The following is a 27170-nucleotide window of genomic DNA, read 5'->3' on the forward strand; positions in this document are numbered from 1 at the left end:
TTCCATGATACACTCCATTCTGTCACTTTTTGAGGTTAAAAAAAATAACTTTCATATGAAAATCTGTGCTGGTTCCACAATGAACTACAAGGATAGAGAAAAAGTGAGCAAAGATGTGCCACACAGACATTCACCGTTCAAATGGCCTGGGGATCCCCATGCGGTAGCCCTTCTCACATGCATAGCTTCAGTGTTCCCTACACTGGAGAATCCCCTCCCACACTTCATGAAGCTACTGGCTGGTTGACCCAGGTTATCCCGTATGATTGAGCTGCCTGACCCAGGATGCTCTCTTCATTCCTGTGGTCCAGAGTCTCCTCCCCCCACATAGAGATACCCGGCATCTGGAAGTACAGAAAACCCTTCGCCATCTCAGGAAGTACCAGTAGGCACGAGTTGGAGGACTGGCAACATCAGATAAACTAAGGGATCAAAACAGCGCCCCCTCAGCTCTGATAGCAAGATTGCCTATGAAAACATGGCCTACAAATGTAGGACAGGACATTCAAATTAAACCTAAACAGGGCACATGCCTGCTAAAATAAAACATTTGAATAGATTCAGATTCCCCTAAGTTAAAAAGGAAAAAAAATGCAGGATAAACTAAAACATTACCCATCTAACAAGAACTGGAAAAATCACAATTAGAAGGAAAACCATACGCAGGATGAGAAAAGACAGTTAACCAATCCAACCTCAAGATTAACCAAATGTTGTGCTTATCTGAAGAAGTTAAAAACAGTCACGGTAAAAATGCTTTGGCAAATAATTATAAAGCTTATTGAAAAAAGTAAAGAAGTAGAAATCTCTGAGAGGTAGTAGTAGTTTTTTTTTTTTTTTTTAAAGAACCAAGTGAAAAAACAGAACTGAAAATTTCAAAAATAATAGAGTAGTGATTAAGTGAATTTAGAATAGAACAATCAAATTTAGCTAATCTAGACAAGAAAGAAAATACTCTGAAAAAAAAAAGAACACAGCTTCATGGATCTGTGTGTGACACGGAGACATGAGGTAGAAAATAATTATAATATTCTTTTTTTTTTTTTTTTAAGACAGAGTCTCTGTTGCCCAGGTTGGAGTGCAGTGACATGATCTTAGCTTGCTGCAACCTCCGCATCCCAGGATCAGGTGATTCTCTTGCCTCAGTCTCCCGAGTAACTGGGACTACAGGCGTACAACACCATGCATGGTTAATTTTTGTATTTTGAGTAGAGACGGGGTTTTGCCCTGTTGGCCAGGACGGTCGTGATCTCCTGACCTCATGATCTGCCCACCTCAGCCTCCCAAAGTGCTGGGATTAGAGGCGTGAGTCACTGCGCCCAGCTGGCAGTCACAGACTTTAGATTGGAAATTAAATCCCATATCGTGCTCACTGAAACGTGAACACAATGGATAAATCAAACCATCACAAGAGTACATGTGAGACATCTATACAGGTGAAAACAAGAATTTTATCCCCCAAAATACCTGCACACAAAGAAGTATGGTAGGACAGAAGTCCAAGTCTAGATATGAAACACCGTACCCGGAATTCTCTGTGGGAGGCAGAGCTGCGCCAATGGTTTACCTACGCCTCTCTGGAAAACACAACCATCCTGGAAACTGAAGCACGTCTTCTAGGCTCCGTTTTCAGACTCTTTAACAGAACTCATAGAAAAACCTTGAAGAGCTACAGGAAAAAAAGCCAACAAACCACAGATGAAGTCAACTAAGTATTATACAAATAATTAGCATAACTGGGAACTGTCCCAGCTTTACAGCACAATCTTTTGGATTATTCCTCCACAGATAAAAAATATATAAGTGGTGAAACATTTTGCGACTTGAGTGTAAGAGAAAATGACATCACTGAAGATAGTCACACAAGCACTGACCCCAATTCAAGGTAACACCTATCACTGACATGCACATTTGGTCCCTTATCAAAATAAGAAGAGGCTATGTTGCAAACCATGTTGGTGTATCTTCTAAAGCCAGAAGAGGCAAAAAATCATGAAGATATATTAGAACACCAACAGTACAGGAAAATGACAAGTCTTCTTTCTATGCAACTCCATACTCTCTTACATATGCGATCTGTACCTGCACTGGAAGCATATCAAATTGAAGTCCACATTTAAAAAGAAAAGGTATATGCACAAACAAAAATGAAACAGAGTATTTCTTGTAGGATCCTCCTGGTTTCACTGCTTTTTCTCTTATTCTGACCAGTGGCCGAGTATAGCTGGCAACTTAGAAGAGTAATGACAAATAGGAAGAGACAAGCACTCCTCCGCCACTGTGTTAGTTATTGACGTGGCGGGTAAAATGGAAAACGGAGGGTCTCTGCAGAGAGATGCTTAGGGAGCCCACAGCCACAGTCCTCCAAACTGGGGAGTCTTCTGTGGCTGCAGAAGCAGCAACTCCAAGTCCTACCTGCTGAAGTCAGAAGTGGAGAAAAAAGAGGAAAAAAAAAAAGAAAAAGGAAAATCAGGCAGAGCCACTTTCCTCAAACTGGCTGGGGCTCCAGGTGGCCTGTGGCGGCAGCAGTGGCAAAAATCAGTCAGACTCCACCTGGCAAGGAGAAGGGGCAACAGAAGTAGGAGACATGGTGAGGAGCACAGGCCAGGCCAGGCCCACGGGGCTCATACAGGCAGATAGCGTGCTTCACTTGCTTGTGCAGGCATTTACCTTGGAAGGCCAAAAAAGGGCCTTTCAGGTTCTCCCTAATGGATATATGCACACTGTACTACATACTATGGTTTATGGCCAGAAGCCTGGCCATCTTGGGTGATATGCCTAGCATTCACTGGGAACATTATGTGGATAATCTACTAAATTCCACAAATTTAAGTCTTCTGAAGAAACTGACTTCCTCTAAGGGATGAGGGAATGCAGAGCCAGGACAAGTCAAACCTGGCCATGCAGAGACAGGCTACCAGCTAACTCTTCCTGTGCCACAGGCACATTCACCTGCTCCTGCAGACAGTATGTGTGCTACCCTGCCCTCACAGAGAGAAATCCTTCACACAAGGCATCTCCTGTGCACAGGAGGCCGCACTCCCCTGCGACTCCCTTTGCCCAAAGGGGACCCCATCCTAAGGCTGGACAACCTCCTCAATGTAACCTTCGTCAACAAATGGAAGTGTTCCCTCTCTATCTACCCTCTGCTGGAGCAATGTGCCAGACCTCAGTTCAATGAGGATGACGGTATAGAGTTTTCACTCATTTTGTTCAGCTTTCCAAGGAATGCATGTATGAAAGTCATCATTCATCCATGCACAGTCTTTGTACCTACAAAGATGGAATATCACAAGATTTTGGAAAATGGACATTTACCATCCTTAGGGGTCCACCAGCTCCTGAAGAAGCCCATGCCACATGTGCCGCACGTGCCCAGGGGCTCCCCACCATCTCCAGGAATCTCCCAAGACAAAGATCATCCATCCTAGCCTGTGGCCTTCTTCCATGCCAGACCACCTAGGAATTAGAGGCAAAACAGGTGTGCTTGAGAAAGGCAAGCAGGTACACAGGTCTCAAGGGCCATGCCACTCATTCAGTTGTGGTGCATCCTGTACCTACTTCCCACAGGCTACTACAGAAGGAACCAGAGGCACTATAATTTGTGGGTGTGGTCAGGTTTAGTAACACCTAAATTTTGCTGACAGCCATGAGTGACAAGATACAAACAAACCCATTGCTTCACGCAGTTAAAAATAACTACAAACCTCTGTAGGTCTGCAATGCTTGTAACAAAGCTCTGGTATTCCAAGAACCATTGCCAGTGATCAAGGAACGTATTTCAAAGGCTCACTAATCCAAGATTGGGCAGGAAAGTAGACTATAACCTGACAATTTCATCTGTGCTACAAACCAGAATCTGCTTTCTGCTAGAAAGCAGAATTTATAGAAAAGAAAATGGTGTGTTAAAGAAACAAATTAAAACTCTCGAGAGAAATCCTTGCACTTAAAACGTGAATGATGGTTTCACGGAGGCTCTGAACGGCAGGAATGAGGGGCCCTGTGTAAGGGAAAAGTTGGCCTGTGAATGTCTGCTGGACATAAAGAGTCCAATGGGAGCCTTGCAGATACAGAAAATTATCCAACACTGCCTTGATACTGGACACAAGTCCACATGGGATACCCTAATTTTGTCACACAACTCCTGGGCAGTGAATCCTGCAATAAAATTTAGGAAGAAAACTGCCTTTGACCTTAGGCAGGACGTCAACACTGCCCAAAACCTGACCCCTAATATACTTCTTATTAAAGAGCCCAAAGAGAGGTGTCCATAATGACTAGACAGTGCCCCCAAAACAACGGAACTCCAGTAGCACTAGGATAGCAGAATGACCCAGACTTAGCACTGCAGGGAGTACTAGTACAACCACAAGGACACGAAATATCAAAAAAAGACCTCCAGAAAAAGTTTCTGGATCACTGAGATTATTGCAGAAAGAAGAGACTGACACCAGACTTAATAGGTAGAAGAGAATAGGGCCACTTACGTACACCAATATATTTTGGTTTTGCTGCTGTTCACTTGAGCTACCATCTACACTGCTGTTATATCACCACACTTAATGTTGGGATAACCACGACATTTTTTTTTTCTGATATTGACCCGATATACTCCAATAAAATGTTCCCTGGAGAAAAACATGTGACTGGGGATGGAACAAAGACTGCCAGGAAACAAAAGCAATCTGCAGAAAGGCCCTCCCATACAGACATCAGATCATGATCATATTCCATTCCCAGCGCCCCAAGGCCAACACGGCATTTGTGATGTGCAGTACACACTCGCAAATGTGGCTGACCATCCCCGTCTTAGGGCACCAAGTCAATACATGCATGGCGCCTTCTCATTCCCAGCTGGAGGAACCATCCCCAGTCATGGGATTTCGGTTTCTCCCGGGGATACACATCATTAATGGAGCCGATCCACAGGATATTCTCCAGAAAGAAAATAAGCATCACTAACCTCCTCACAACTGACTTCCACAAAAACACCACGGGCACTAAAAAGTCCTCAGCCATGAGAAAAATGAGCCAAAGAACAGCAAAGGTGTGGCCTTGGGCTCTCCTCCCAACCACAAGGAGCTATCTACCTCTGGGGGACAAGGGAACCCAGAGCCAGCACTCGAGGACAAACCTGGCCACACAGAGGCAGGTTACCGACTAACTCTTCTGTGCCACCTGCACATTCCCCTAGTCCTGCAGACAATGTGTATGCTGCCCCAGCCTCACAGAAAGAAAGCCTTCACACAACGAATCTCCTCTGCACAGGAGCGCCTACTGCCCCGTGACTCTCTTTGACCCAAAGTGGACCCCATTCTAAGCCTGGATGGATGGCTCAGCGCTACCTGCATCAACAAATGGAAGTTGTCTCTCTCTCTAGCCCCAGTTGGAGCCATGTGCTGGACCTCAGTTTGATGAGGATGACGGTATAGAGTTTTCACTCATTTTGTTCAGCTTTCCAAGGAATGCATGTATTGAGGTCATCATCGATCCATGCACAGTCTTTATCCCTACAAAGATGGAACATCAGGGGCTTTTGGAAAATGGACATTTACCAACCTGTGGGATCCACCAGCACCTGAAGGAGACCACATTCCACATGTCAAGGGGCTCCCTGCCATCTCGATGGATCTCCCAAGATGAAGACTGTCCCTCGTAGCCACTGGCCTTACTTCCATTGCCACAACTCCTGGGAAGTGCAGAGGAAAAAGAGGTGTTCTTCAGAACAGCAGGCAGGCACACATGTCAAAAGGGCCAGGCCATTCGATTCACTGTGGTGTATCCCATATGTACTTCCCACAGGCTACTGCCCTTTTGGGATGGGTATATGGGTCTACCCAGGAACGAAGATATCGGGCATGTGTTAATTTTGAAGGCACCATCAAGCTACAGAGCCCTAAGTGTAAGAACTCTCTCAAAACCACTCATTTGCCACAACTGACTCAAAAGCCCTCCTCTTGGTCATCAGAGAAGACAAAGGCCACAGGGCTATTTAAATGAGGAGAGTTTTGGGGAAAAACTCTTCCATTACAAAAGGCAATTTTCCTTCAGTCTTGAAGACTTTTCACCCTGGGCTACTTCAACACTTTTCAGATGGAGGAAAACGTTCAATAACAACTTAACCTCTACCTCAGCGTCTTCCTCACAGGTGCAGCTCAGGGACCCAGAGGAGCACCAGACACACTGACTCCCACAGGGCTTCTAAGGCACTGTGGCTGAGAACACCATACATTTTAAGGTACTTTCCTATGAACATGGCCACACAGTCCAAAACCTATGCATCACTGCCTGTAGACACTAGCCCTGTCCTACAACAAGATGACTATTTCACAAAGAAGACTGCTGGGAAGCATGAGGAGCAATTAGAAAATAACCTAACATCATGAACCACTATGGTATTTAAGCACAGAGGCCTTCCTGGACCACCAGGGAGTAGAGATCACCAGAATACGGGAAGTCACACTCTTACAATCAGACACAATGACTGCATCGAGGTGCCTGAGCAGTTCAGAGGCAAAGTATGCACAACCCAGGATGGGTAGAAACCCTGGGCCAATAGAAGCTCAAATGCCTAATGGAGACAAGCATCTCAGAGAGGGTCCTGAACACAGACCTTCCAAACCAAGTCAGTCTGAGGAGTTGCAGAAGCACGTGGACCTGCAATCACATTCCTGTCCCAGCACCCTGAGGTCATCATGAAATGAAACGTGGGCACCCTACAATGTCTGCAAGAGGCCCACAGTCATCACTCCACGACCCACATGGAATGCCGTCCAGTAAATGCACATGCAGGCCTCTCCCCTTCCCACTGCCAAGACCCTTCAGGGGCGATGGGACGGGTTTCCTCCTAGGGACATACAAGTTCAACGTGGATACCCTCTCCGGGCTCCTCTGCGGAAAGCAAATCAGCATCGCCATCCTCCTGAGGACTGCCTGCCCCCACTGCTACCCAAACACCCTGGGAACTCCCACGTCCCCAAATGAGGATGAAAGTGAACCAAAGAAGTGCCCAGGAACAACACTATGCTGTCTGCCCATGCAGAAGCCACTGTCTTCCTCTGGGGAGTGCAAGAGCCAAGGAGTATGAATCAAGAACACACACAGCCGCACAGAGGGAAGTGCTTCAACCAAGCTGTCTCTCAGCCACAGAAGTCCAAAGTGTCCAGCTACTCCACTTCGCCCAAAGACGACGCCATCCCAAGTGGTGACACAGCCCGTGTCAACAAACGGATGTTGTCCCTCTCTCTAGCCCCTGATGGAGCAGTGTGCTGGACCTCAGTTCGACGAGGATGACGGTATAGAGTTTTCACTCATTTTGTTCAGCTTTCCAAGGAATGTGTATATTTAAGTCATCATCGATCCAGTCTTTGCCCCTGCAAATGAGGAAAATCAGCATGCTTTAGGAAGGAATCACTTACATTCAGGAGGGTTCCATCAGCCTCCAAAGGAGCCCACACTTCATGTGTCCCCGGACTTCCGCCATCTCCCAGGATCACACGAGATGACAATCATCCCTTGCTAACATGAGCCTGCTTTTTACACCAACACCACTGGGGAGGTGCAGAGAAAACACGGACGTGTATCAGAAAGGCAGGCATGTGCACAGGTTCCAACGGCCATGTCATCCAGCCCGCTGCGATACATTTGCTGTCCACCTGTCTCTGGCCTCACCTGTTCATAAACACAGAAATGCACGGACACAGGGATGCTCGTCTGGGGGTCAGGTGCCTTCAGAGTACATCATCCCACTAAAGAGCATGTTTAGCATCCTTCTCAATATCGTTGCTTCAATACCTACAATGATGCTCACAAAACATTGGGGCCCTGGACCCCCAACGAGAAAAGCTTTAACCTATATCTATACTGGGTTTAGGATAAGCCAAAGACTCCTTGGGTATCAGAACCAATGAGCAGGAGCTCACTTGTTCATGCAATGTACATGTCCCCCAAACACACGGGATACAACACGGGCATGTAGGCTATGCCCGGTGACCAAAACTCTAATGTCCTCAACCAAGGACAAAGTTAGCCAACAAATGACAAAGATGTGGCCTTGTACTCTCCTCCCAACCAGACAGATTGTCTTCTTCCAGGGGACCTGAGAACCCAGAACGAGGACTCAAGAACAAATTGGTAACCAGAGGCAGGCTACCAGCTAACTCTTGCTAGGCCACGTGGACATTCACCTAGTCCTACAGACAATGCATGTGTTACCCACCCTCATTGACAAAGTCCTTCAAACAAGAAATTTCCTACGCGTGGGAGCCACCATTCTCCTGTGACCTCATTTACCCATAAAAGACCCCATCCTAAGGCTAAACAGACCCCTTGGTATAACCCTTGTCAACAAACGGATGTTGACCCTGTCTGTCTGGTCCCTGTTGGAGTAATGTGCTGGACCTCAGTTCGACGAGGATGACGGTATAGAGTTTTCACTCATTTTGTTCAGCTTTCCAAGGAATGTATATATGGAAGTCATCATCGATCCAAGCACAGGTTTCATCCCTGCAAACGAGGAAACTCAGAGTGCTTTGGGATGGAATCACTTACATTAAGGAAGGTTTCAACAGCCTCTGAAGGAGTCCACACCATGTGAGTCCAGGGGCTTCCTGCTCTCTCCAAGGATCATTACAATCATTCCTCATGATACGAGCCTGCCTTTACGCCAACACCACCTGCGAAGTGCAGAGGAAACACAGGCGTGCTTCAGAAAGGCAGACAGGTGCACAGGTCACAGGGCCATGTTATCCAGTGTCCTGAGATACATCTGCTATCTGCCTTTCTCTGGCCTCCCTTGTTCATGAACGCAGAAATGCATGAACATGGGGATGCTCATCTTGGGGCTGGAGGCCCCTGCAGTGCACCATGCTGCTAAAGAGCACTGACATTGACCATACGTCTCAACACCACTGCTTCAATGCCTGCTATGCCACTCACAAAAGCTTTGGGACCATGAACCCCTAAGGAGGAAGGCTTTAACCTCTATCGGGTTTAGGATAAGCTAGAGGCTCCTCGGGTATCAGGACCAGCTTGGAGCAGGAGCTCACCTGTTCGTGCAAAATACATGTCCCCAAATCACACAGGATATAACACGGGCACACAGGCACATAGGCTATGCCCGGTGACCAAAACTCTAGTGTCCTCAACCAAGGACAAAGTTAGCCAACAAATGACAAAGATGCAGCCTTGTACCCTCCTTCCCAACTAGACAGATCTGTTTCTTCCAGGGGACCTGAGAACCAAGAACAAGGACTCAAGAACAAACTGGCAACCAGAGTAGGCTACCAGCTAACTCTTGCTAGGCCACATGGACATTCACCCAGTCCTACAGACAATGCACGTGTAACCCACCCTCACTGACAGAGTCCTTCAAACAAGAAATTTCCTATGCGTGGGAGCCACCACTCTCCTGTGACCCCATTCACCCATAAAAGATCCCATCCTAAGCCTGAACAGACTCCTTGGAATAATCCTTGTCAACAAACGGATGTTGACCCTGTCTGTCTAGTCCCTGTTGGAGAAATGTGCTGGACCTCAGTTCGACGAGGATGACGGTATAGAGTTTTCACTCATTTTGTTCAGCTTTCCAAGGAATGTATGTATGGAAGTCATCATCGATCCAAGCACAGGTTTCATCCCTACAAATGAAGAAACTCAGAGTGCTTTGGGATGGAATCACTTACATTAAGGAAGGTTTCAACAGCCTCTGAAGGAGTCCACACCATGTGTGTCCAGGGGCTTCCTGCCATCTCCAAGGATCATATGAGATGACAATCATTCCTCATGATACAAGCCTGCCTTTTATGCCAACACCACCTGCGAAGTGCAGAGGAAACACAGGCGTGCTTCAGAAAGGCAGACAGGTGCACAGGTCACAGGGCCACGTTATCCAGTGCCCTGTGATACACCTGCTATTTGCCTGTCTCTGGCCTCCCCTGTTCATGGACACAGAATTGCATGGACATGGGGATGCTCATCTCGGGGCTGGAGGCCCTCGGGGCGCACCATCCCGCTAAAGAGCACTGACATTGAGCATACCTCTCAATATCTTTGCTTCAACACCTGCAATGGCGCTCACAAAAGCCTTGGGACCATGAACCCCGAAAGAGGAAGACACTGACCTAAATCAGGTTTGGAATAACCCAGAGACTCCTTGCCTGACAGCCTCAGCTTGGAGCAGAAGCCTGCCTGATCAGGCAACACACAAATCCCCACAACATATGGGATATGACATGGGAATGAGGCAAAGAAGCTATGCTGGGTGCCTGGAAATACAACGTCCTCCGCCAAAGACAAAATGAGCTAACAAATGAGAATGGTGTAGCCTTGTGCTCTCCCCACAACCAGAGGATCTGTCTTCCTCTGGGAATCCAGAGCTTGGACTCAAGAACAAACTTGGCCACTAGAGGCAGGCTACAAACTCTTCCCATGCCACCTGCCATTCACCTAGCCCTTCAGACAGTACGTTAGTTATCCCACCCAGGGAGAAAGAAGCCCTTCAAACAAGGAATTTCCTGTGCATGGGAGCACCTACTTCCCTGTGACTTCCAGCTGCCCAAAGGGACCCCATCCGAAGCCTGGATGGACTCCTTGGTGCAACCCATATCAACAAACGAATGTTGGCTCTTTCTGTCTAGCCCCTATTGGAGTAACGTGCTGGACCTCAGTTCGACGAGGATGACGGTATAGAGTTTTCACTCATTTTGTTCAGCTTTCCAAGGAATGTATATATGGAAGTCATCATCGATCCAAGCACAGGTTTCATCCCTGCAAACGAGGAAACTCAGAGTGCTTTGGGATGGAATCACTTACATTAAGGAAGGTTTCAACAGCCTCTGAAGGAGTCCACACCATGTGGAGATGGCTTCCTGCTATCTCCAAGGATCATTACAATCATTCCTCATGATACGAGCCTGCCTTTACGCCAACACCACCTGCGAAGTGCAGAGGAAACACAGGCGTGCTTCAGAAAGGCAGACAGGTGCACAGGTCACAGGGCCATGTTATCCAGTGTCCTGAGATACATCTGCTATCTGCCTTTCTCTGGCCTCCCTTGTTCATGAACGCAGAAATGCATGAACATGGGGATGCTCATCTTGGGGCTGGAGGCCCCTGCAGTGCACCATGCTGCTAAAGAGCACTGACATTGACCATACGTCTCAACACCACTGCTTCAATGCCTGCTATGCCACTCACAAAAGCTTTGGGACCATGAACCCCTAAGGAGGAAGGCTTTAACCTCTATCGGGTTTAGGATAAGCCAGAGGCTCCTCGGGTATCAGGACCAGCTTGGAGCAGGAGCTCACCTGTTCGTGCAAAATACATGTCCCCAAATCACACAGGATATAACACGGGCACACAGGCACATAGGCTATGCCCGGTGACCAAAACTCTAGTGTCCTCAACCAAGGACAAAGTTAGCCAACAAATGACAAAGATGCAGCCTTGTACCCTCCTTCCCAACTAGACAGATCTGTTTCTTCCAGGGGACCTGAGAACCAAGAACAAGGACTCAAGAACAAACTGGCAACCAGAGTAGGCTACCAGCTAACTCTTGCTAGGCCACATGGACATTCACCCAGTCCTACAGACAATGCATGTGTTACCCACCCTCACTGACAAAGTCCTTCAAACAAGAAATTTCCTATGCGTGGGAGCCACCACTCTCCTGTGACCCCATTCACCCATAAAAGACCCCATCCTAACCTGAACAGACCCCTTGGTAAAACCCATGTCAACAAACGGATGTTGACCCTGTCTGTCTAGTCCCTGTTGGAGAAATGTGCTGGACCTCAGTTCGACGAGGATGACGGTATAGAGTTTTCACTCATTTTGTTCAGCTTTCCAAGGAATGTATATATGGAAGTCATCATCGATCCAAGCACAGGTTTCATCCCTACAAATGAAGAAACTCAGAGTGCTTTGGGATGGAATCACTTACATTAAGGAAGGTTTCAACAGCCTCTGAAGGAGTCCACACCATGTGAGTCCAGGGGCTTCCTGCCATCTCCAAGGATCATATGAGATGACAATCATTCCTCATGATACGAGCCTGCCTTTTATGCCAACGCCACCTGCGAAGTGCAGAGGAAACACAGGCGTGCTTCAGAAAGGCAGACAGGTGCACAGGTCACAGGGCCACGTTATCCAGTGCTCTGTGATACACCTGCTATTTGCCTGTCTCTGGCCTCCCCTGTTCATGGACACAGAATTGCATGGACACGGGGATGCTCATCTTGGGGCTGGAGGCCCTCAGGGTGCACCATCCCGCTAAAGAGCACTGACGTTGAGCATATCTCTCAATATCTTTGCTTCAACACCTGCAATGGCGCTCACAAAAGCCTTGGGACCACGAACCCCGAAAGAGGAAGACACTGACCTAAATCAGGTTTGGAATAACCCAGAGACTCCTTGCCTGACAGCCTCAGCTTGGAGCAGAAGCCTGCCTGATCAGGCAACACACAAATCCTCATAATATATGGGATATGACATGGGCATGTGGCAAAGAAGCTATGCTGGGTGCCTGGAAATACAACGTCCTCCGCCAAGGACAAAATGAGCTAACAAATGAGAATGGTGTAGCCTTGTGCTCTCCCCACAACCAGAGGATCTGTCTTCCTCTGGAAATCCAGAGCTTGGACTCAAGAACAAACTTGGCCACTAGAGGCAGGCTACAAACTCTTCCCATGCCACCTGCCATTCACCTAGCCCTTCAGACAGTACGTTAGTTATCCCACCCAGGGAGAAAGAAGCCCTTCAAACAAGGAATTTCCTGTGCATGGGAGCACCTACTTCCCTGTGACTTCCAGCTGCCCAAAGGGACCCCATCCGAAGCCTGGATGGACCCCTTGGTGCAACCCATATCAACAAACGAATGTTGGCTCTTTCTGTCTAGCCCCTATTGGAGTAACGTGCTGGACCTCAGTTCGACGAGGATGACGGTATAGAGTTTTCACTCATTTTGTTCAGCTTTCCAAGGAATGTATATATGGAAGTCATCATCGATCCAAGCACAGTGTTTGTCCCTGCAAATCAGGAAAATCAGAGTGCTCTGGGAAAGAACTGCTTACATTCAGAAGGGATCCAACAACTTCCGAAGGAGCCTTTGCCATTGTGTCCAGGGGCTTCCTGGTATCTCTGCAGCTCACATGAGATAACAATTGTCCCTCGCCAACACGGGCCTGCCTTCCATGCCAGTGCTACCTGGGAGGTGCAGAGGAAACACGAGCATGCTTCACAAAGGCAGACAAGTACACAGGTGACAAGGGCCATGTCATCCAGCCTCCTGCGATACATCTGGAATCTGCCTGTCTCTGGCTTCAACTATTTACGGACACAGAAATGCATGTACATGGGGATGCACATCTGGGTCCAGGGTGTCCTTATAGCATCATCCCGCTAAAGAGCACTAAGGTTGAGCATCCCTCTCAACACCCTTGCTTTCACACCTGCAATGCACCTCACAATAGCCTCGGGGCCATGCAATCCTAATGGGAAGGCTTTGACCTACACCGGGATCAGGATAAGCCAGAGCCTCACTGCCTATCAGACTCAGCTTGGAGTGGGAGCCTACGTATTCATGCCACATGCATGTCCTCACAACACATGGGACACAACACGGGCACACTAGCCTGAACGCTACGCCTGCTGACCACAACTTCACTGTCCTCAGTGAAGGGTGAAATGAGCAGAACAACAACAAAAGTCTGGCACTATGCTCTCTTCTCAAGTGCAATTACCTGTCTTCCTCCAAGGAACATGGAAACCCAGAGCCAGGACCCAAGGACAAACTGCCATGCAGAGGCAGGCTGCAGGCTAACTCTTCCTGGGCAACCTGCACATTCACCTACTCCTGCAGACAGCATGTGTGGTACCCTGGCCTCACAGAGTCCTTCAAACAAGGAATGTCCTGTGTACATAGCCTCCACTCCCCTGCCATTCTCCATTATCCAAATGAGACCCCATCCTAACCCTGGATGGACTCCCTTGGTGCAATGGGCATCATCAAATGAAATTTGTCCCTCTCTCTCTAGCCCCTGTAACAGCAACGTGCTGGACCTCAGTTCGACGAGGATGACGGTATAGAGTTTTCACTCATTTTGTTCAGCTTTCCAAGGAATGTATATATGGAAGTCATCATCGATCCATGCACAGTCTTTGTCCCTGCAGAGGAGGAATATCTGGAGCTTTTGAGAAATGGACACTTACCATCCTAAGGAATCCGCTAGCACCTGAAGGAGCCCATGCCACACATATCAAGGGGCTCTCTATCATTTCCAGGGATCTCCCAAGACCAAGATTGTCCCTCATGGCCTTCCTTCTATGCCTGCACCACCTGGAAAGTTCAGAGGAAAAACCAGGAAAAACAGGTGTGCTTGAGAACAGCAGGCAGGTACATATGTTGCAAGGGCCATGCCATTCATCCCAGTGTGATGTATCACGTATGTATCTCCCACGGCAGCCCCTCTTATTGGGACATGGGCATGGGTGTAACCAGGCATGAAGCTATCAGGCACACACGAATTTTGAGGGCTCCATCCAGCTACAGAGAACCAAGCATAACAAACTCTCTCAACACCACTCATTTGCCACCTCTGAATCAAAAGTCCTGCGCTTGGCCATCACAGAAGATGAAATCCATGAGGATATTTCAATGAGGACAGTTTCAAGGAAAGCCTCTTCTTGAGCAAAGGGCAATTTTCCTTTGGCCATGAAGTACTTTCACCCCAGGCTCCTTTGACACTCTTCCCACTGAGAAACATGCTCAATCACAAATCAACCTCTACCTCAGGGTATTCCTCAAGGGTACAGCTCGGGGACCCAGAAGAGCATGAGACATGCTGAATCCTACAGGGCTTCCAAGGCACTAAGACTGAGAACACCAAGTATCTTAAGGCACTTGGCTGTGAACATGGCTATGGAGTCCAAAACCTATCCATCACTGGCCTACGGACACTAGCCCTGTCATATAATTCAAAGACAATTTCACAAAGACTTGTGTGAATTGTCACACACAACTAGGAGGAATTTGAAAATAACCTAACATCATGAGCCACTAAGGTATTTAAGCACAGAGACCTTGCTGGGTCACACTTCTGAGTACAAGTCACCAGGATATGGAAACCTACACACTCATCATCAGGCACCTCAAATGCACCAAGGAAAAGCCTCCCACAGAGGTTCCTGAACACAGACTTTCCACAAGTCAGTCTGCAGAGATGCAGGAGCATGTGGCCCCACAATGACGTTCCCATCCCAGCACCCTGAGGTCATCATGAAATGGACCATGGGCACCCTACAATGCCCAAAGAGACTCACAGTCATCGCTCCATGACCCAGATAGAAGGCTGTGCGGTACACACATGCACAGCTCTCTCCCCTTCCACTGCCAGCATGCTTCTGGGCCATGAGACTGGGGTTTCCTCCTATGGACACGCAGGTTCAACGTGGATCCTCTATCTAGGCTCCTCTGCAGAAAGCAAATCAGTATTGCCACCCTTTTCACGCTGCCTGCCCTTGATGATACCCAAATACCATGGGAACTCCCATGTCTCCGACTTAGGATAAGAGTGAGCCGAAGAAGTGCCTGGGAACAACACTGTGCTATGTCCCTATGCAGAAGCCACTGTCTTCCTCGGGGGAGTGCAGGAGCCAAGGGGTATGAATCGATGACACACATAGCCACACAGAGGGAAGTGCTTCAACCAAGCTGTCTCTCAGCCATGGAAGTCCAAAATGCCCAGCTACTCCACTTCGCCCAAAGACGACCCCATCCCAAGCATTGATGCAGCCCGTGTCAACAAATAGATGTTGTCCCTCTCTCTAGCCCCCGATGAGCAGTGTGCTGGACCTCAGTTCGACGAGGATGACGGTGTAGAGTTTTCACTCATTTTGTTCAGCTTTCCAAGGAATGTATATATGGAAGTCATCATCGATCCATGCACATTATTCATGGCCCAAAATGAGGAAAATCAGGACTTTAGAAAGTGGACACTTACATTCAGAAGGGATTCAACAGCCTCCAAAGGAGCCCACACCATGTGTCCAGAGTCCTCGTGGCATCTCCGAGGATCACACAAGGCGAAGACTGTCCCTCAAAGATACCTCCTTTCCTTTCATGCCAACACCACCTGGGAGGTGCAGAGGAAACACAAGTGTGCTTCAGAAAAGCAGACACATTCACAGGTCATGAGGGCCGTGTCATCCGGCCCCCTATGGTATATCTGGTATCTGCCTGTCTCTGGCTTCCCGGTTTACGGATATAACCATAACTGCAATGTCCTTGAACAATGATGAAAATGAGTGGAAAAAACAGCAAAGGTGTGGCCTTGTGCTCTCTTCCCAAGCACAAACATCTGTGTTTCCTCAAGGGAATGATGGAACCCAGAGCTAAGACTCAAGGACAAATATGGCCACCACAGGCGGCCTACAGGCTGTCTTCCCATGCTACCTCCACATTCACATAGTCCTGCAGACAGCGTGTGTGTTACCTTGCGGAGAGAAGTCCCTCAAACAATTCCCCATTTATGAGAGATCCCACAACCCTGTGACTAACCCTTGCAGAAAGAGAGCGCCTTCTACAACTGAACAAACCCCTTGGTGCAACCTGCAGCAACAAAGGAAACTTGGCCCTCACTCCAGCCCCTATAAGAGCAGTGTGCTGGACCTCAGTTCGACGAGGATGACGGTATAGAGTTTTCACTCATTTTGTTCAGCTTTCCAAGGAATGCATGTATGAAAGTCATCATCGATCCACGCACAGTCTTCACGTCCACAAAGGAGTAATATTAGGGGGTTTGGGGGAATAGATACTTACCAGCACCTGAAGAGGCCCACACCACACATGTCCTAGGACTCCCGGCCACCTCCAGTGATCTTCTAAGAGCAAGATCATCCATTGTCTCCACTGGCCTTCCTTCCATGCCCACACCACCTAGGAAGTACCGAGGCAACACGGGTGTGCTTGAGAAAGGCAGGCACGCCATTCAACCCCCTGTGGGATACCCTATCGCTACTTCCCACAGGATACCCATTTCAGGATGTGTGCACAGGAGCACCATGCAGAAAGGTCTGAGTCACACATCCATTTTGAGGGCACCATCAAGCTACAGAGTACTACGTGTGAAGAACTCTCCACACCACTCATTTGGTGCTCCGACTCAAAAGCCCTTCCCTTGGCTATCAGAGAAGACACAGACCATAGAGATATCTGAACGGGGAGAGTTTCAGGGAAAAAAACTCTTCCTGTGCATAGGGAAATTTTCCTTCATCCTTGAAGCATTTTTACTGCAAGGATCTGTCAACACACTTCACATTCAAGAAACATGTTCAATCACAAATCAACCTCCACCTCGGGGTCTTTCTCACAGGTGCAGCCCAGGGACCCAGAAAAGCACCAGACACACTGAATCCCACACGGCTTCTAAGGTGCTGCGGCTGAGAACAGCATACATCTTAAGGCACTTGCATGCAAACATGACCATGGAGTCCAAAACTATCCATCACTGGTCTGTGAACACTAGCCCTGCCCTACAACATGATGATTATTTCACAAACAAGTCTGTTGTGAAGAATTAGAAAGAATTTAAAAATAGTCTAACATCATGAGGCACTGAGGTATTTTAACAAAGTGACCTTGCTGGATTGCTTTTCGAAGTAGAAGTCACCATGATAGGGGAGCGCCCACACGTATCACCAGGCACCTCAGCCACATCGAAGTGCGTGAGCAGTTCAGAGAAAAACGACATCAGCCTTTCCTGAGCAAACCATCCCCAAATCAACACAGGGAAACAGGGAGCAAACAACCTTTGCCAGCAGTATGCACAAAATGTTGACCTGGGCTGACATCACCTCAATTTTCTTTTTTTTTTTTGAGATGGAGTTTTGCTTTTTTGCCCAGGCTGCAGTGAAGTGGCCTGCTCTTGGCTCATTGCAATCTCTGCCCCCTGGGTTCAAGCAATTCTCCTGCCTCAGCCTCCCGAGTAGCTGGGATTATAGGTGCCCGCCACCACATCCAGCTAATTTTTTTTTTTTTTTTTTTTTGTATTTTCAATAGAAATGGGGTTTCGCCATGTTAGCCAGGCTGGTCTTGAACTCCTGACCTCAGGTGATCCACCCGCCTTGGCCTCCCAAAGTGCTAGGATTACAGGCATTAGCCCCATCTCAAATTCTTAATGGAGACAAGCATTCCACAGAGGGCCTGAACACAAACCTGACAAACCAAGTCAGTCTGTGGAGTTAAGGGAACATGTGGATTCGCAATTACACTGCCATCCCAGCACCCCAAGGTCCTCATAAATAAACCGTATGCACCCTACAACACCCAAAAGAGGCTCACAGTCATCTCTCCACGACCCAGACAGAAGACTGTGTGGTAAATGCACGTGCAGCTCTCTCCCCTTCTAAGCACCAGGACCCTTCAGGGGCCATGCGGTTCGGGTTTCCTCCTATGGACATACAAGTTCAACATGGACACCCTCTCTGGGCTCCTTTGCAGAAAGCAAATCAGCATCGCCATCCTCCTGAGGACTGCCTGCCTCTGATGTTATCCAAACACCATGGGAACTCCTATGTCCCTGGCCAAGGATGAAAGTGAGTGAAAGAGGTGCCCAGGAATGACCCTGTGCTGTCTCCCACCGTGGAAGCAATAGTCTTCCCCTGGAGGTCAAGGGACCCAAGGGTACAAATCACAGACACACCTGGCTGCCTTCAAACAAGCTGTCTCTTAGTTACAAATGTCCAAAATTCCCCACTACTCTCCTTTGCCAGAAAAAGACCCCATCCCAAGCCTTGGTGCAGCCTGTGTCAACAAATGGATGTTGTTCCTCTCTCTCTCGAGCCCCTGATGGAGCAGTGTGCTGGACCTCAGTTCGACGAGGATGACGGTATAGAGTTTTCACTCATTTTGTTCAGCTTTCCAAGGAATGTATATATGGAAGTCATCATCGATCCACACACAATCTCCATCCCTGCAAATGAGGAAACTCAGGGTGCTTTGGAATGGAATCACTTACATCCAGGAGGATTCCAACAGCCTCTGAAGGAGCGAACACCATGTATGTCCAGGGCTTCCTGCCATCTCCAAGGACCACACAAGATGATGATCATCCCTCATGATATGGGTTTGCCTTTTACACCAACATCACCTGCGAAGTGCACAGGACAAAGAAGCATGCTTCAGAAAGGCAGACAGGTGCACAGGTCACGAGGGCCATGCTATCTGCCCCCCTGTGGTTTATTTGGAATACGCCTGTCTCTGGCTTCCCTTGTTCTCACGTGAACCCAGAAATGTATGGACACAAGTATGCTCGTCTTGGGGATGCCGGCCCTTGGAGTGCATCATCCTGCTGAAGAGCACTGAGGTTGAGTATCCTTCTCAACATCCTTGCTTCAACACCCGCAATGCCAGTCACAAAATAATCAAGGCCCTGCACCCCTAAAGAGAAAGTCATTGACCTATATCTGGTTTGGGATAACCCAGAGCCTCACTGTCTATCAGCCCCAGTTTGGAGAGGGAGCCTACCTGTTCATGCCAAACACACATCCTCACAATGCACAGGACACAAAATGGGCACGTAGGCACAGAGGCTATGTCAGGTAAACACAACCCAAACATCCTCAGCCAAGGATAAAATGAGCCAACAAATGGCAAAGGTGTAGCCTTTTGCTCTCCCCGCAACCAGAAGGATCTGTCTTCCTCTGAGGGACTTTGGTACCCAGAGTTTGAACTCAAGGACAAACTTGGCCACCATAGGTAGGCTACCAGTTAACTCTTCCCATGCAATCCGCCATTCACCTAGTCCTCCATACAGCAAGTGAGTTATCCACTCTAGGACACAGAAGTCCTTCAAACAATGAATGTCCTGTGCATGGGAGCTCCATACTCCCCTGTGTCCACCATTCACCCAAAGAAACCCCATCCTAAGCCTGGATGGAACCCTTGGTGGAACCCATGTCAATGAATGAATGTTGGCCCTCTCTCTCTAGCCCGTTAGAGTAATGTGCTGGACCTCAGTTCGACGAGGATGACGGTATAGAGTTTTCACTCATTTTGTTCAGCTTTCCAAGGAATGTGTATATGGAAGTCATCATCGATCCATGCACAATCTTTGTTTCTGCAAATGAGGAAAATCAGGGTGCACTGGGAAGGAACTGCTTACACTCAGGAGGAATCCAACAGCCTCCAAAGAAGCCTACACCATGTGTGTCCAGGAGCTTCCTGACATCTCTGAGAATAGCATGAGATGATGATTGTCCCTCACCAACATGGGCCTGGCCAACTCATCACGTCCACCTGGGAGGTGAAGAGGAAACATGGGTGTGCTTGAGAAAATCTGACAGGTGTACAGTACACAAAGGCCATGTCTTCTGGTCCCCTGCAGTGTACCTGGTTGATACCCAACTCTGATTTTACCTGATTTTGGACACAGAAATGCATGGACAAGGGCTCAGGTGCCCCTGTAGTGCATCAGCACACTAAAGAGCAGTGACATTGAGCATCCCTCTCGACATCCTTACGTCGACACCTATAATGTCACTCACTAAAGCTACGGGGCCATGCAATTTTAATGAGGAAGTCATTGACCGACACTGGGCCGGGGTTAAGCTAGAGACGCCTTGCCTATCAGGCCCAGTTTGCAGTAGGAACCTGCTATATGCTATGTACTCACAATGCATGGGACACAACATGGGCACGCTTGCCTGAAAGCTATGCCAGGTGACTGGAACTCCGCTGTTCTCAAACCAAGAATGAAAAATAAAAAAAAGGCAAAAGTATGGCCTTGTTCTGTCTTCCCAAAGATAATCACTTGTCTTCCTCCAGGAGTTGTGGGAACCCAGAGCCAGGAGTTAAGGACAATCCTGGCCACCCAGAGGCAGGCTACAGGTTAACTCTCCCTGAGCAACCTGCACATTCACCTAGTCCCACAGACTGCCTGTGTGCTACCCCAGCCTCGTAGACAGAAGTCCTGTACACATAGCCTCAACTCCCCTGTGACTCTCCTTCACCCAAACGGAATCCCTCCCTGGACAAACACTTCATGCATCAGGAATAAAAAAAAATGAGAGTTGTCCCTCTCTAGCCCCGGTGGACCTCAGTTCAGCTAAGATGATAGTATAGGGTTCCCACTCATTTTGTTCAGCTTTCCATACACGGAATGCATGTGTGGAAGTCGCCATTGACGAATGCACAGTATTCATTCCTGTGAAGGAAGAACATTAGGGTCTTTTGAGAAATGAACACTTACCATATAAGGGATCCACCGGCACCAGAAGGAGCCCATGCCACATGTGTCCAGGGGTTCCCTACCATCTCCAGAGATCCCCCAAGATGAAGTTCATCCCTGCAGCCTCTGTCTTTCTTTGCATGCCCATGCCACCTGGGAAGTGCAGAGGAAAAACAGGTGTGCTTGAGAAAGGCAGGCAGGTACACACAGTTTGCAATGGCCATGCCATTCATCCCGCTATGCTGTATTCTGTATCTACTTCCCATGGGCGACCTCTCTTTGGGAATGTGTGCATGGATATACCCAGGCATGATGGTATTAGGCAGGCATGAATTTCAAGGGCACAGTCAAACTAGAAAACACTAAGCGTGAGGAACTCTCTCAAGACCACACTTTCACCACTCCTGACTCAAAAGCCATTCTCTTGGCCATCAGAGAAGACAACAGCCATGAGGATATTTCAATGGGGAGAGCTGCAGGGAAAAAGTGTTCCAGTACAAAGAGCAACTTTCCTTCGACCTTGAAGCGTTTTTACCATGGGTTCCTTCCACACACTTAGAATTGAGAAACACAATCACAAATCAACCTCCACCTCTGGGCCTTCCTCACAGGTGCAGCTCAGGGACCCAGAAAAGCATCAGACATGCTGAATCCTACAGGGCTTCTACGGTGCCGTCCCTGAGAACACCATACATCTTAAGCCACTTGCCTGTGAACATGGCCACAGAGTTCAAAAGCTCTCTGTCACTGGCCTGTGGATGACAGCCCTCATACAACTTGATTACTGTTTTGCAAAGAAGGCTGTTGTGAAGAATTAGGAGGAATTTGAAAATAACATCACAAGACAATGGAGAATTTAAGTGCAGAGACCTTGACGGGTCACTTTTCTGAGTAGATGTTACCACGACATGGGAAGTGACACACTCTTAAAACCTCAACTGCACTGAAGTGCCTGAGCAGTTCAGAAGCAAATGGCATCAGGCTCTCCTGAGCAAAACTTCCCCCTCATCAACAGAGAGGGAGCAACAAGCCCTTCCAGCAGCATGTACAACCTTGGAAGGGTAGAAACCCTGGGCCAACATCTGCTCAAATGCCTAACACAGACAAGCATCCCACAGGGGGTCCTGAACACAGACCTCTCAATCCAAGTCAATCTGCGAAGTGGCAGGAGCACATGGACTTGCGATCTCATTCCCATCCCAACACCCCAAGGTCATCATGAAATGGACCATGGCACCCTACCACTCCCAAAAGAAGCTACTAGTCATTGCTTCACACCCACATGGAATGCTGTTTGGTACATGCATGTGCAGCCCTCTCCCCTTCCCACCACCTGTACACTTCAGGGACCACAGGACTTGGGTCTCCTCCTATGGACATACGAGTGTAACATGGATACTGTCCCTGGGCTCTTCTGCAGAAAGCAAATCAGTTCACCACCCACCTCACGGTTGCCTGTCCCTGATGCTACCCAAATACCTTGGAAACTCCCACGTCCTCGACTGAGGATGACAGTAAGCCAAAGAAGTGTCCAGGAATGATGTGCTCTCTCCCCACAGGAAAGCAATGGTATTCCTGTGGGAGGGGGGAGGTGACGAACCAAAAGGGTATGAATCAAGGACACACATAGCCATGCACAGGGAGGCTATTGGCTACTGCTTCCTGTGCCACCTGCAGCTTCAAGTTCTGCAGCTTCCAGTGTGCTATCCCACCCTCTCAGAGGAAATTCCTTCAACCAAGTTGTCTCTTAGCTACAGAAGTCAGAAAAGCCCAGAGACTCGCGTTTGCCCAAAGAGGAGCACATCCAAGGCAGGGTGCAGGCCATGTCAACAAACAGATGTTGGCCCCCGCTGCCTGCCCTCCCGTGTAGCAGTGTGCTGGACCTCAGTTTGACAAGGATGACGGTATAGAGTTTTCACTCATTTTGTTCAGCTTTCCAAGGAATGTATGTGGAAGTCATCATGGATCCAGGCACAATCTGTTTCTGCAAATGAGGAAAATCAGGACTTTGGGAAGGACTTGCTCACATTCACGAAGGACCCAAAAGCCTCTGAAGGAGCCCATGCCACATGTGTCAAGAGGCTTCCTGGCATCTCCAAGGATCACATGAGAGGATGATCATCCCTCGCAGACACAGTCCCTCCTTCCATGCCAACGCCACCCGGGAGGTGCAGATGAAACATGGGCTTGCTTGAGAAAGGCAGACATGTGCAGAGGTCATGAGGAACATGCCATCTGGCCCCCTGACGTAATCTGCAATCTGCCTGTCTCTGGCTTCATCTGTTTATGGATGCAGAAATGCATACACACGGGAATGCACGTCTAGATCCTGGGAGCCCATGGAGTACATAATCCCACTAGAGAGAAGTGATGTCAAGCATCCCTTTCAACACCCGTACACCCGTGCACACCTGTAATGTGGATCACAAAAGCCTCGGGGATCTGCACCCCTAACGAGGAAGCCTTTGACCTACACCAGGTTTGAGATAAGCCAGACTCGTTGCCTATCAGCCCCAGCTTAGGGCAGGAGGCCAACTGTACGTCTTCATAACACACAGGATACAATGGAGCCACCTTGGCCTGGGTGTGTAGCACCCAGGTGACCACAAATCCATGTATGTAGACAAGCATAAAAATGAGGCAAAAGTGTGGCCTTTTCCTCTCTTCCCAATGAGAAGGACCTGCCTTCCTCCCGATGATGAGAGAACCAAAAACTAAGACTCAAGGACAAACTAGGGGGTCCAGAGTCTAAGTCCTTTGTGCCACCTGCACATTCACCTAGTCCTGAACACTGTGTGTGTGTACCCTGGCCTCACTAAGAGATGTCCGTCACACAAAGAATCTCCTGTCCATGGGAGCTCCCACTCCCCTGGAGCTACCCCTTGCCAAAAGAGAACCCCATCCTAAGCCTGGACAGACCCTTTGGTGCAATCCACGTCAATGAGTGAGAGGTGGAACTCTGTCTCTAGCCCCTGTTGAAGCAGTGTGCTAGACCTCAGTTTGAAGAGGATGACGGTATAAAGTTTTCACTCATTTTGTTTAGCTTTCCAAGGAATGCATGTGTGGAAGTCATCACTGATGCATGCACAGTCCTCATACCTGCAAAAATGGAACATTAGGATCCTTTGAAAAACCAATACTTACCGTCCTGAGGTGTCCACCAGCCTGAAGGAGACCATGACACACATGTTTACAGGCACTTCACCATCTCCAAAAACCTCCCAAGATCAAGATCGTCCCTTGTGGTCACGGGCCTTCCTTCCATACCAACGCCACCTAAGAAGTGCAGGAGCAAAACAGGTGTGCTTGAGAAAGGCAGTGAGGTGCACAGGTGGCAAGGGTCACGTCATTTGTCCTGCTGTGGAGCGATCTGTATCTACCTCTCAGGGGCTCCCCCTCTTTCTGCACACAAGCATGGGTTTGCCCAAACATGAAGGTAGGAGGCTGGCATGAGTTGTGAAGGCACCATCAACTAGAGAACGCTAAGCATGAAGAACACTCTCAACAGCACTCTTGTAACAACTCCAACTCAAAACCCTTCTCTGGGCCATCAGACAAGACAAAGGCCATGGTGATACTTCAGTGGGGCGAGTTTGGGGGGAACCTCTTCTTATGCAAGGTCAACTTTTCTTTGGCCTTGAGGCATTGTCACCTCTGGAGTCCTCCACACTCTTCCGATCCAGAAATATGTAAGAATCACAAATCAACCTCTATGTGCACTATACAGGTACAGCTCAGGGACCCAGAAAAGCACCAGGCATTCTGAATCCTACATGACTTCTAAGGTGCTGCAGCTAAGAAAACCAGATCTTAAGGCAGTTGCTTGTGAACGTAACATCAGAGTCCAAAACCTATCCATCATTGGCCTGTGGATGGCAGCCCTGTCCTACCACACAATGATTACTTCACAAAGACTGCTGGGAAGAATTAGGAGGAATGTGAAAACACCCTAATATCAGGAGACACTGAGGTATATAAGTAAAGAGACCTTGCCAGGTCACATTTCCGAGTAGAAGTCACCACGACATGGGGAAGGACACACTCTTATAAACCCCCAATGCATCAAGATGTCTGAGTGGTTCAGAGGCAAATGACATCAGGCTCTCCCAAGCAATCCATCCTGAGGACACCATGAAACGGACGGTGGGCACCCTGCAATGTCCGAAAGAGCCTCACAGTCATCACTCCATGACCCACAGGGAATGATGCCAGGTAAAGGCATGCACAGACCTCTCCCTTTCCCACAGCCACTACCCTTCTTGGGCCATGGAATTTGGAATTCTTCGCACAGATGTACAAGTTCACTGTAGAGAGCTTCTCCAGCCTCCTTTCCAGAGAGCAAATCAGCATCACCACTGGCTTTAAGATGGCCAGCCCTTGATGCTACCCAAACACCACAGGAAGACCCATGTCCCTGACCGCACATGAACGAGAGCTGAAGAAGTGCTCAGGAATGGCACCGTGCTGTCTCCTCATGTGGAAGAAACTATCTTCTTCTGGGGGGGTGATGAACCCAAGAGGTATGAATCAAGGACAGACCCAGCCATGCAGAGGTGGGCAACTGGATACTGCCCTCCTCTGGCACCTGCAGGTTTACCTTCTCCTGCACACTGACAGGATGCTACCCCACCTTCTCACAGGGAAGTCCTTCAACAAACATCTCTCTCAGCCAAGGGAGTACAAAATCCTCAACTACTCAACTTCACTGAAAATCAACTACATCCTAAGCATTGGTGCAGACCATGACAACAAACAGATGTTGGCCCCCTAAATCTAGGCCCTGATGGTGAAGCGTGCTGGACCTCAGTTCGATGAGGATGATGGTACTGAGTTTTCGCTCATTTGGTTCACCTTTCCAAAAAAAAATGTATATATGGAAGCATCATCAATCTACACAGTCTTTGTCCCTGCAGGTGAGGAAAATCAGAATGCTTTCAGAAGAAATCACTTACATTCAGGAGAAATCCAAAAGCCTCCAAAGGAGCCCACACCATGTGTATCCAGGGGCCTCACGGTATCTCAAAGATCACACAAGACAAAGACCATCCTTCTTGGACAAGGGACTTCCTTCCATGCCAATGACACTGGGAAGGTGCAGAGGAAATGAGTGTGCTTCAAAAAGACAGGTTCACAGGTCAGGAAGGCCATGTCATCTAGACTCCTGTGGTACTTAAGAAATCTGCTACTCTATGGCTTCACATATTTGTGTTCACAGAAACACATATACAAAGGTGCACATGTGGATTCCAGGTACCCTGGGAGAGCATCATGCCACTAAAAAGCATGGACATAGAGCATCCCAATCAAAACCATGGCTTCAATACTTGCAATCTGTGTACAAAAGACTTGGTGCCCTGGATGTGGAAAGCCAAAAACTTGTACCACTACTCAACTCAGGATAAGATAGAGATGACATGCCAGTCAGCCCAAAATTGGAACAAAAGCAGAAACATTCATGAAATATGTACTTCCTCAACATAAAAAACAAAAACCAAGGAAACTTTCACCACGAATGTTGGCGAAAGGCTGTGATTGGTGACCAGAACCTGGCTAAAAATCAATCACGCAACAAAAACGCAAAAACTAGCATTAAGGGTGAAACCAACTTGACAGAGTAACACTAGAAAAACTCATGGGCTACCCAAGTATGACTCTCAAATATATTTACGATAAAGAATTTTACTATGGTCAAAATGACCACAAAAATTGAATGCCAATGCCTGGGTGGTGAAGTATAATGTAATATGACAAAGTTACGCATGAACCACAATAAGCCCAAGTGGAGGCAACGTGCTGGACCTCAGTTCCGATGAGAACGACGGTATGAGTTCTCACTCATTTTGTTCAGCTTTTCCAAGGAATGTTTTTATGGGGGACTCATCATCGATCCAAGCACATTCAAAGAGCCTGTTTGACACCACAGGCTGGGTCGTGGGCGAGCCGATG

At 48.2% G+C, this 27170-nt stretch overlaps 1 long non-coding RNA gene and 18 other non-coding genes across 19 annotated transcripts in view; all 19 read right to left on the reverse strand.

Annotated features, from left to right (window-relative positions):
* Positions 1 to 3164: 3164 nt before the first annotated feature.
* LOC115897931 lies at positions 3165 to 3256 on the reverse strand. The gene has a single exon (XR_004057705.1). It is a non-coding gene; the product is annotated as a small nucleolar RNA SNORD116 (small nucleolar RNA).
* A 2145-nt stretch (positions 3257 to 5401) lies between these two features.
* LOC115897927 lies at positions 5402 to 5493 on the reverse strand. The gene has a single exon (XR_004057701.1). It is a non-coding gene; the product is annotated as a small nucleolar RNA SNORD116 (small nucleolar RNA).
* Positions 5494 to 7270: 1777 nt separating this feature from the next.
* LOC115897929 lies at positions 7271 to 7362 on the reverse strand. The gene has a single exon (XR_004057703.1). It is a non-coding gene; the product is annotated as a small nucleolar RNA SNORD116 (small nucleolar RNA).
* Positions 7363 to 8395: 1033 nt separating this feature from the next.
* Positions 8396 to 27170, reverse strand: part of LOC104656479 — a 41675-nt gene continuing 22900 nt past the window's right edge. Inside the window, exons 10-21 of the long non-coding RNA XR_747131.2 lie at positions 24369 to 24500; positions 21246 to 21377; positions 20160 to 20293; positions 19014 to 19145; positions 16817 to 16933; positions 15999 to 16130; positions 14209 to 14335; positions 13071 to 13203; positions 11942 to 12074; positions 10813 to 10934; positions 9684 to 9816; positions 8396 to 8675 (exon numbers count right to left, since the gene is read on the reverse strand). This is a non-coding gene — a long non-coding RNA (uncharacterized LOC104656479). The remainder of the gene's footprint in view (positions 8676 to 9683; positions 9817 to 10812; positions 10935 to 11941; positions 12075 to 13070; positions 13204 to 14208; positions 14336 to 15998; positions 16131 to 16816; positions 16934 to 19013; positions 19146 to 20159; positions 20294 to 21245; positions 21378 to 24368; positions 24501 to 27170) is intronic.
* LOC115897916 lies at positions 8397 to 8488 on the reverse strand. Its single transcript, XR_004057690.1, has one exon. It is a non-coding gene; the product is annotated as a small nucleolar RNA SNORD116 (small nucleolar RNA).
* On the reverse strand, positions 9530 to 9621 carry LOC115897923. Its single transcript, XR_004057697.1, has one exon. It is a non-coding gene; the product is annotated as a small nucleolar RNA SNORD116 (small nucleolar RNA).
* Positions 10659 to 10750, reverse strand: LOC115897918. Its single transcript, XR_004057692.1, has one exon. It is a non-coding gene; the product is annotated as a small nucleolar RNA SNORD116 (small nucleolar RNA).
* On the reverse strand, positions 11788 to 11879 carry LOC115897919. The gene has a single exon (XR_004057693.1). It is a non-coding gene; the product is annotated as a small nucleolar RNA SNORD116 (small nucleolar RNA).
* LOC115897920 lies at positions 12917 to 13008 on the reverse strand. Its single transcript, XR_004057694.1, has one exon. It is a non-coding gene; the product is annotated as a small nucleolar RNA SNORD116 (small nucleolar RNA).
* Positions 14055 to 14146, reverse strand: LOC115897921. Its single transcript, XR_004057695.1, has one exon. It is a non-coding gene; the product is annotated as a small nucleolar RNA SNORD116 (small nucleolar RNA).
* LOC115897925 lies at positions 15847 to 15938 on the reverse strand. Its single transcript, XR_004057699.1, has one exon. It is a non-coding gene; the product is annotated as a small nucleolar RNA SNORD116 (small nucleolar RNA).
* On the reverse strand, positions 16663 to 16754 carry LOC115897926. Its single transcript, XR_004057700.1, has one exon. It is a non-coding gene; the product is annotated as a small nucleolar RNA SNORD116 (small nucleolar RNA).
* LOC115897922 lies at positions 18860 to 18951 on the reverse strand. The gene has a single exon (XR_004057696.1). It is a non-coding gene; the product is annotated as a small nucleolar RNA SNORD116 (small nucleolar RNA).
* LOC115897924 lies at positions 20006 to 20097 on the reverse strand. Its single transcript, XR_004057698.1, has one exon. It is a non-coding gene; the product is annotated as a small nucleolar RNA SNORD116 (small nucleolar RNA).
* On the reverse strand, positions 21088 to 21181 carry LOC115897944. The gene has a single exon (XR_004057718.1). It is a non-coding gene; the product is annotated as a small nucleolar RNA SNORD116 (small nucleolar RNA).
* On the reverse strand, positions 23104 to 23193 carry LOC115897930. Its single transcript, XR_004057704.1, has one exon. It is a non-coding gene; the product is annotated as a small nucleolar RNA SNORD116 (small nucleolar RNA).
* LOC115897942 lies at positions 24215 to 24306 on the reverse strand. The gene has a single exon (XR_004057716.1). It is a non-coding gene; the product is annotated as a small nucleolar RNA SNORD116 (small nucleolar RNA).
* LOC115897943 lies at positions 26023 to 26116 on the reverse strand. The gene has a single exon (XR_004057717.1). It is a non-coding gene; the product is annotated as a small nucleolar RNA SNORD116 (small nucleolar RNA).
* On the reverse strand, positions 27020 to 27114 carry LOC115897934. The gene has a single exon (XR_004057708.1). It is a non-coding gene; the product is annotated as a small nucleolar RNA SNORD116 (small nucleolar RNA).

Source organism: Rhinopithecus roxellana, chromosome 5, assembly GCF_007565055.1.
Source record: "Rhinopithecus roxellana isolate Shanxi Qingling chromosome 5, ASM756505v1, whole genome shotgun sequence".
Taxonomy (NCBI): domain Eukaryota; kingdom Metazoa; phylum Chordata; class Mammalia; order Primates; family Cercopithecidae; genus Rhinopithecus; species Rhinopithecus roxellana.